We start from the raw sequence: 9,933 nt of genomic DNA, 5'->3' as shown, positions 1-9,933 counted from the left end.
GCGTAGGGGTTTGTGGGTGATGTGGGTGTGTGTTTTATATTGTATTGTGTGTGTGGGAGTGGTGTGTGTATGTGTATCAGGTGTGTGGGATTCAAATCGTCCAATGTGGCTGAGTTTTGTTCGTTTGTGTGTATTCTGACCGCGCCGGTGTGTCCCGCCAATGGAATACCGCGTTTGAATGACCGCCGCGTGGATTCGTGGGTCGTAATGGCATGGGCGTATTTCTGTTGGCGTGACGGTGGAGGTTTTGTCACCTCCACCTTTCCGCCGACCGCTGGTCTGGCGGTCTGTTGTGGCGGTCGGATTTTCGGAGGTTTGCCTTCTGCGGGTCAGAATGACCGTGGTGGGTTTCCGCGACCGCGGCGGGATTATGGAGGATTTCTGAACGGCGGTAGGCGCCTTTTACCGCCGAGGTCAGAATGACCACCCTAGTCTGACATGTCCACGCAAAGCGTCGGTGACATCTCACGCGAATACTTTCCCAATTTACCGCACATTTTCCATAGACTTGCTAAACATTTTCTTCAAAGCATAGTACACGGGGAGGAAACCGAAACCTGCACAGCAGACTTTCCCACTAGAAGGACGACAGAGGGCCGGGTCTGACTGGCCTATACGGCAGTGCGAGAAGGGCTGGGGCGGAGTCAGTGCGTGAGCCGATTTTGTGGGAGCTGTGGGCCTCTTAGCACCTGAGGGGATGTTTTTAACTATTAATTTCCCTGATATTTCCACAAACTTTGCCCTTCGCATGTGTGCAGCCCCCCATACTTTGCAAACACACTTACTTATACGGCATAATTTGCAAGTTGAAAATTGCCCCGATTTGTAAATGTGGCCACTTTTTTAAAGCTATTTAGCTAATGTAGGCAACTTTTATTTTCGACCCTGGGACAATTTTTTGTCCCAGTCTGACCCTGTAAAGGATCTTGAAAATGAGACCGGGAATGTAAGCTTCCAGATGTTCAGCTGGCCCTTTGTAAATCTTCACTCAGCAGCAGGGGCATAGGAGACAATACATTTCTGGGGGGGACAGGGACAGCCTTGGGGACTTTCAATCAACCCTATACAAATTGCTTGTTGTTTATGAACTGCAGGCTCCGATAAATATACACAATCATATATATTGGAAGTGAAATAGGGAGAAAGGAAGGCATGTTTTCACAGTCTGAAAGTATCTTTTATTGTTATTAACATTCACAAAGTAATTAGCTCAAATAACATGTTGATTAACCTTGCATCTTCATGCACCAAGCAAATCAAGGTAGGAGGGTAAAAAGGAAGAACATACCCTTTGCGCCCCACACCCATCATGCCCCTCGCCTCATGCCAATTGGAACCGCACTGGAGATATCAAAAGCGATTAGGTACAACAGTTGTAAACTGTGCTCGGAAACCAGAGTTCTAATAACACTTCTACTCCTGTGTGTGATCTTGGGCAGCTCAGCTCCACATCAGTCATAACTAGAAGCATTTCAACTGAAGACGCTCTTGGAGTTACAGGCTTTATAAACATGGATTGTCTAATCTCTGTATAAACTGCAGTCACTAATTTCTTTAGAATCGGCTGTTTGTGATGCACCAAGTCACTGCATATAAAGACATTCACTGATTATAAAGAAAAGACATCAGAAAATGACTATGATAGGGATATTACAGTTGAGTTCTGACATTACAGTGCCTTCTGCCAGAGCCAGCAGCCAAGGTAGAAGGCAGATCAGGTCACAGAGCATAATTAATGCAGCTGTTTAAAGCAACAAATGGAATGTTGCTTTTCTTTCTTCTGCTCTACTTTAATAGCTTGGAATGACTGAAGCTATGCACTAAGGGTTTAAGTGGTTTGTGGGAAAGTTGATGGTGTGACCATGTATTATATGGGGTAAAATACCCCCTGCGTACATAAGGATATTGCAAGTCACCTTGAAGTTCATACCTTATAAACAAGCATTGGCAAAGCCAATAGGTCTCGCCTATGCAAGTTCTGTTGCCTTTGCCAATGTGTTTTAGCCATGCTGTACACTAGTATGACTACTATTCAGCATGGCTCAAAGTTAATGGCATAAAGGAGAATGATGTGTCATTGACTGGTGTGGCGTAGTGTCATGGAGTAAGTAGAGTGTCCTAGAGTGGAGCAGTAAGCTAACTTTAAAGGAACAGGGGTCCCTTGAATAAAATGCAACACCACTCCCATAAACAATTATATTAAAGTAGTTTGCAAATGGAATGCTTCATGCATTTATTCAATCAAAATATAAAAGATAAAATGTAGTGGAAAAACATCAACAAGGGAAATCAAGAAAGACTGGTATTCGAGCATTACACAAGTTATCTGGATGACCCAATGTCACCAATAACAAGAAAAATGTAAAAAGTAACCTATATAGTACAGTGGTTTGGAGGAGGCTGGCCTGGTTTGTGGTGGGTACCTATGGTACGTACACCTTATACCAGGTCCAGTTATCCTGTATTACTGAAATGTAGGCAGTGTCTAGAAGCCAGGCTCTCTAGGGGTAGTGTGGATGAGCAGCCAAGGCCTAACTAGGAGACATGCAAAGCTCATGCAATACCACTGTAGTAACACAGTACTCACACACAATGAAGAAAATACTCAGTGTTACAAAAATAAAGGTACTTTATTTTAGTGACACAAATGCCAAAAATACCATAGAGACTATACTCCCTTAGGAGGTAAGTAATACACAAATTATATATACTAGTATGCAGAAATAGGCATAAAAACAGTTAGAAAACAGTGCAATTAGTGAAAATCACAATAGTTGGAAATGGGCCTGGGGGAAACACAAACCATATACTAAGAAAGTGGAATGCGAATGTCAGTTTCCCACCTGGGCAAGTGTGGTGTGTAGAGGGTCGCTGGGAGTATTAGAAAACACTAAAGGTAAGTAATAGAACCCACCTCAGAGCCCAGGAAAGCAGGTGTAAATCAAAGTAACTTTTCTAGAACACACAAGAACACGAGAAAGAAGATAAGGAAAGAACCAGAAGATACTTCAAGACACAAAGGGTGGATTTCTGGACCTAAAGACCTGTGGAAGAATGGGACCAAGTCCAAGAAGCTCAGAAGAGTCCAGGGAGGACAGGAGCCCCTGCTAACCCGAATCAAGGTGCAAAAGAAGAACCTCTGGTGAAGAACTACAGTCAGTACTGCACCCAAGAAGACGGATGCAGGTTCCTGGTTGGTGCAGATGATATCCCACACCGGATGGATGACTGCAGTCTGGTTTGCATCGCTGGATTCTACCAACAAGCCTTGGCACACGCAAAGCTCACGGTTAGCGGAAAATGGCACTGCCCGGGACCAGGAGGGACCTGGTGGACTCTACCCAGGAGGAGGCGTCAGAGGGGGCTCTCAGCAACTCAGAGAGCCCACAGAAGACCAGCCAGCGCACACAGCAGGCCCCCAGCACGGGGACAAAGGAGTTGCAAAAAGAGGCCCACGCAGTACAAAAACAAAGGATCCCACGCTGCCAGAGAACCACTCAGAAAGCTGTGCATCGCAGGAAGGAGTGCTGGGGGCCGGAGCTACATTGTGCACAAAGAATTTCATAGAAGGATGCCAACAAGCCTTGGCAACTGAAAAACATGTGGTGCACAGAGGTACTGTCTTACGTGGGAAGGCAAGCTCTTACCTCCACCAAAGTTGGACAGTAGGACGTCAAGACCATTGGGACCACTTCAGTCCACCACCCGTGATGCAGGATCCATGCAACTCGGCAGGAGAGGGGACCCACGCAGATGGTCGTAGTTGGAGAGAGGTGCCTGCTGAAGCAGGGGAGTGACTCCTTCAGTCCAAGGGAGATTCGTTCATTCTTCTGGTGCAGGCTGAAGACAGGCTGTCCTCTGATGATGCACGACTGGGAAACAGTTGCATTTGCTGGCAAGAGCTGAAGATACAATGTTGCAGAAGTCGTCTTTGCTTCGTTGTTGCAGTTTGTGGAGTTCCTGGAGGGTCCAGATGCAGTTTCATCGGTGAGAAGGTGAAGTAAAGGATGCAGAGGATTCCTGCTGGAGTCTTGCAATCTGAATCTGAAGAACCTCCCAAAGGACAAACCCTCAATAGCCCTGAAAAGGGGATTGGTCAGCTAAACCGATAAGCACCTATCAGGGGAGGGCTCTGACTCCACCTGCTGGCACTGGCCAGTCAGATGCTCCCAGAGTTCGCTGCCAACTTGGAATCCAAGATGGCGAAACCCAGGGACCCTCTGGAGGAGCTCTGAGCACTACCCTTGGGGTGGTGATGGACAGGGGAGTGCTCACTCCTCTTTCCTTTGTCCAGTTTCGTGCCAGAGCAGGGACTGGGGGTACCTGAACTGGTGTAGACTGGATTATGCCAGGAGGGCACCAAATGTGCCCTTCAAAGCATTTCCAGTGGCCTGGGGAAGGAAGCTACCCCTTCCAAGCCTGTAACAGCTATTTCCAAAGGGAGAGGGTGTAATACTCCTCTCCCAAAGGAAATGCTTTGTTCTGCCTTCCTGGGCTTGAGCTTCTCAAGCAACAGGAGGGCAGAAACCTGTCTGAGAGGTGGCAGCAGCTGGGGCTGCCTGGAAAACCTCAGAAGGCTGGAATGGCAATACTGGGGGTCCTCTAAAGAGCCCCCAGAGTGCATGAAAACATACAACCAATGCTTGCAAAAGCCTTGGGGTATGATTCAAACATTTTTGATACCAAACATACCTATGTTCGGAGTTACCATTATGTAGCTGGGAATAGGTAGTGACCTATTTCCAGTACACGTGTAAAATGGCATCCCCGCACTCATGAAGTCTGGGAAAATGGTCCTGGAGGTCGTGGGGCACCTCTGCTAGTGCAGGGGTGCCCTCACACACAGGTACTCTGCACCTTGCCCTCAGAGCTGGAGGGCCTGCCATAGGGGTGACTTATAAGTGACCTGGTGCAGTGTAACTGGCAGTGAAAGGGTGCATGCACCTTTTCACGCAGGCTGCAATGGCAGTCCTAGAGAAGCCTTTGCATGGGCTCCCTATGGGTGGCAAAGGAAATGCTGCAGCCCATATGGATCTCCTTGAACCCCAATGCCCTGGGTACCTAAGTACCATATACTAGGGACTTATAAGGGGGCACCAGTATGCAAATTTGGGGTGAAATACTGGGTTACCAGTATGCAACAACCATAATTTAAGGGAAAGAGTATAACTACTGGGGTCCTGATTAGCAGGATCCCAGTAGACACACTCAAACACACTGGCAAACAAGCCAAATGTGGGGTTAAGAGAGCTAGAAAGAGGCTACTTTCCTACAAGGTTAGCATCCACAATAATGATTTGCAAGCTCTTATACACCGACTTTTACAAGAATGACTCAAATAGTGAATCAAGAAGTAATTAGCTCATAGTACCTATGCTTATGCCAACTTATGTACAATATCACAAATTCAAGTCAAGGTACTTAGGCCGACGATATTTCGATCCCCTAGACAAGTATCAGGATCATCCTAAGCCTTTGTTAAGCTTGAGTTAAAAGGGTTACAGAGTGCTTGTAACCAAAACAGTGAAGTTAAATCTGACCCACGTCTCTTGAGTGAGAAGGCAATCAATGGAGATCTGAATATCTAATCAAGCGCCAATGCCATAAAGTAGTAGTAGTAGAGTGGAGTAGTGTCACAGTGTAATAGAGTGGAGTGGAAGAGTGTCGTAGAGTGGAAAGGCATAAAGAAGAGTGTACTGGAGTAGAGTGAAATAAAGTAACGTGAACTAACATAGAGAAAGTTGGGTAGAGTGTTGTTGAGCATAGTAAATAGTTGTATAGTGGAGTGGCATAGAGGGTTGTGCAGTGGCATTGAGTAGAGTATCGTAGATTGAAGTGGCATAGAGTGGTGTGGAGTGGCATAGAGTGGACTAAAGTGGAATGGAGTGGCATATAGGGAGTTGTGTAGGGAGTTACAGAGTGGAGAAAGTGTTAGAGTTTAATGGAATAGAGTGTCAGAGTCTAGTATCATGGAGTGTAAAGTCAGAGTGAAGTGTCAGAGTGCAGTTGGGTGGTCTAGAGTGAAGTGGCATAGAGTACAGTGGTGCAAAATAGATTGGTGTAGAGTGTAGTGGTATAGAGTGCATTGGTTTTGAGTAAAGTAGTGTAGAGTGCATTGGCGAAGACTGCACTGGTTTAGCGTACAGTGCAGTAGCGTAGAGTGGCGAAGAGTAGAGGGGAGCAGAGTGGAGTGGCACATCATAGATTGCAGTGGTGCGGAGTGCAGTGGGGCAGAGTGCTGTGTCATAGAGTGATTTGGTGCATGGAAGAGTGGAGTGGTGCAAGGTAGAGTAGACTGGTGTAGAGTGCAGTGGTGGAGTGCAGTGATGCAGAGTGGCATAGAGTGTAGTGGCATATAGTACATTGGTGTAGAGTGCAGTAGAGTGGCATATAGTGGAGCGGTGCAGAGTAGAGTGCCGTGGTGCAGAGTAGAGCAGAGTATAGTTCAGTGGCAGAGTGCAGTGTTGCAGAGTAGAGTGTCATAAAGGGCAGTGGTGTAGAGTGGCATAGAATGCATTGGTGTAGAGTGCAGTGATGTAGAGTGATGCAGAGTAGAGAAGAGTGGCTTAGAGTACAGTGGTGCAGAGTAGAATAGAGTTGCATAGAGTGCCGTGGCATAGAGTAGATTGCTGCAGAGTACAGTATAGTGGTGAAGAGTAGATTGTTGCAGAGTGGAGCATAGTGATGTAGAGTGCAGTAGCATAGAGCGGTGCAGAGCAGATTGGAGTGGAGCAGGGTACATTGGAGTGGTGCAGGGTAGATTAGACTGGCATAGCATAGAGCGGAGTTGCGTAGATTGCAGTGGCATAGAGGAGATGATTTCAAAGTAGAGTGAAGTGCTCTACAGTGGAGTGGTGTAGAGTAAAGTGGCATTGAGTGCAGTGGTGCAGAGTAGAGGGGCGTGGAGTTCAGTGGAAGAGAGTGCAATGTTGCAGATTAGAAGGTCGCAGAGTACAGTGGTGTATTGTAGAGTGGCACAGAATGCTGTGGCGCAGAGTACAGTTGCATTGAAAGCAGTGGAATAGAGTGCTGTGGTGCAGAGTAGATTGGCATAGAGTGCAGTGGCATAGAGTGCATTGGTGTAGAGTGGCATATAGTTGAGCGGTGCAGAGTAGAGTGCTGTGGTGCAGAGTAGAGAGGAGTATAGTTCAGTGGCAGAGTGCAGTGTTACAAAGTAGAGTGTCACAAAGGGCAGTGGTGTAGAGTAGGGTGGCATAGAATGCATTGGTGTAGAGTGATGCAGAGTAGAGTGCTGTGGTGCAGAGTAGAGAGGAGGATAGTTCAGTGGCTGAGTGCAGTGTTGCAGAGTAGAGTGTCATAAAGGGCAGTGGTGTAGAGTGGCATAGAATGCATTGGTGTAGAGTGCAGTGATGTAGAGTGATGCAGAGTAGAGAAGAGTGGCTTAGAATACAGTGTTGCAGAGTAGAATAGAGTTGCATAGAGTGCAGTGGCATAGAGTAGATTGCTGGAGGGTACAGTATAGTGGTGAAGAGTAGATTGTTGCAGAGTGGAGCATAGTGATGTAGAGTGCAGTAGCATGGAGTGGTGCATGGTAGATTGGACTGGCATAGCATAGAGTGGAGTTGCGTAGATAGCAGTGGCATAGAGGAGATGATTTTAAAGTATGGTGAAGTGTCCTACAGTGGAGTGGTGTAGAGTAGATTAGAGTGCAGTGGTGCAGAAGAGAGTGCAGTGGAACAGAGTACAGTGGCATTGAGTGCAGAGTAGAGTGGCGTGGAGTTCAGTGGCAGAGAATGCAATGTTGCAGATCAGAGGGTTGTAAAGTACAGTGGTGTATTGTAGAGTGGCATAGAGTGCAGTGGCATAGAGTGCTGTGGCGCAGAGTATAGTGGCATTAAAAGCAGTGGAATAGAGTGCTGTGGTGCAGAGTAGATTGGCATAGAGTGCAGTGGCATAGAATGCATTGGTTTTGAGTAAAGTGGTGAAGAGTGCACTGGCAGAGTGCAGGGGTGTGTAGTGTACAATGGTTAGAGTAGAAAGCATAGATTGCAGTGGCGTAGTGTAGAGTGCTGCAGAGTAGAGTGGAGTGGTACAGCATAGATTTCAGTGGCGTAGAGTAGCACAGAGTGGAGAAAAGTGGTGTAGGGTGCAGTGGCATAGGGTAGATTGTTTCAGAGAAGAGTGAAGAAAAGATAGAGAAAAGATAATATTCTTCAATATGCTGAAGTATGTAAAAATAACAACAACATAAATAATAACTAGGCATAACGGCCCAAAATGAAATATGGCTTCTCCCTGTTAGCCACGCTGTAATCAAGCCCTTCATTACCTAGATAACAAAATGTTAAACATAAATGTTAGAAAAATATACCCTTCTAAAAGCTAAATTGCTGTGTGAAAAGGTAAAATCTGGGCTCAATCTCGACTTCACTGTTTCACCAACTGGTGTGATCTTAGGCAAATACAAAAATTGTGTTTCACTGAGTCTCCTTTCTAGCCTGCAGGCATCAGTGTGCATGGACTCTGTTTCCTCTTTAAATCTTCTTCATTGTCTTGCAGCTCCTCTTGAAGGCGTCCCGCAGTGCTCCTCTTCAAGGCGGCAGCAGGTGATGCAGACAGTAATCATCCAAAACTCCTTTCTCCTCCTTGTGCCCTTTGTTCTTATGAGCACCCTTAATGTCCACAGCTGTGAACAGAACAAACAAAAGGGCAGAGGGCGCGGTGGGCCTCTGGACTCAACTTCATTCTGTTCCCATCAGATTGGAGGATGGTCCGTACAGGGCTATTATAATTAGCGCTTTTGTGCGCTAATGGCCCTCTGAATAATAGATGTGAGAGGAGAAATAATTTTGTCCCCTTGTCCCCCCCACCTTCGTCCCCCGTCTCCCCCACCCTCCAAAATCTGGGGGGGATACATTTCCCGCATCCCCCACACTTCCTACGCCCATGCTCAGCAGTTTAAACTCCAGTGAGCTTAAATGCGCCAGCGTCACGCACTTTATCACAGTAAACAAGCTTGGTTGGTGATGCGGCGGATGTAGGTAAGGCACAACTTCTAAGAGCGTGAAGACTTGCAATGACAGACGGAAGTGGGCGTGGCTAGTGGAGATGGAACTGGGCTCAAAAAGGATCTTGAGTGAGCTCCGACGGCCCTGCCACGTTTTCCAGGTCAGTGGGTGATGGACAGGTAAGTCCTCACTTCTTTTTTATTGTTGCTGGTGCGCAAACAGGGACCGGAAAGGTAGCTGTTTCTGCCTATGGCCCTGGCCTGAATTCAGAAGAAAGCTGCAGTTTCAGGCCTCTTGTGTGCTGGCATGCGCCAGTGCACACGGGACAGGCCGGGACTCAAAAGGCCTGAAAAGGCAGCTTTCTCTGGCAAGGCCTTCTCCTGAATGCACCAGATCTCGGAGGCGCTAAGCAGGGTCGGGCCTAGCTGACCAGGCTGACCCCGCATAGCGCTTCCGAGATCGGGCGCATTCAGGGCTCCACGGGTCACGGAACTCCACCTCCATGGAATTCCACACATTTTTTTTTTTAGCTCCATGGAATTCTATTGATTCGGACTCTGTAAACTCCACCCAGGCCTATATTTTAGGCAAGGTGTGTGAAGTACGTATTTCAAGAATCCGTGTGTCCATCATTCTGCCTGGTACAAAAACGTGAATTTATCAATGAGGACAGCAAGAAAGTATCCTTTTAGAGGGCAGCGCCCATGTGCAGGAGAGACGCCAGGTGTTTACCGATCATGAACTGGAAGGGAAGCTGCTGTCCATCTCTGTCGAAAGGAGTAGACAGAGAATTAAAAGACCCCGGCCACTTGATGTATATATCTGAACACGCAAAGCGTGCAAACCCGTCCGAGTTACATTCACCCCTTGAACATACATCTATCCTTTCAAATATTTACACCAATCCCTTCACAGATCCACCCATCAATATATCCATGTATCCATCTATCCATCCTTATATATA

Source organism: Pleurodeles waltl, chromosome 7, assembly GCF_031143425.1.
Source record: "Pleurodeles waltl isolate 20211129_DDA chromosome 7, aPleWal1.hap1.20221129, whole genome shotgun sequence".
NCBI lineage: Eukaryota > Metazoa > Chordata > Amphibia > Caudata > Salamandridae > Pleurodeles > Pleurodeles waltl.
Note: the sequence above shows the minus strand (reverse complement) of the source record.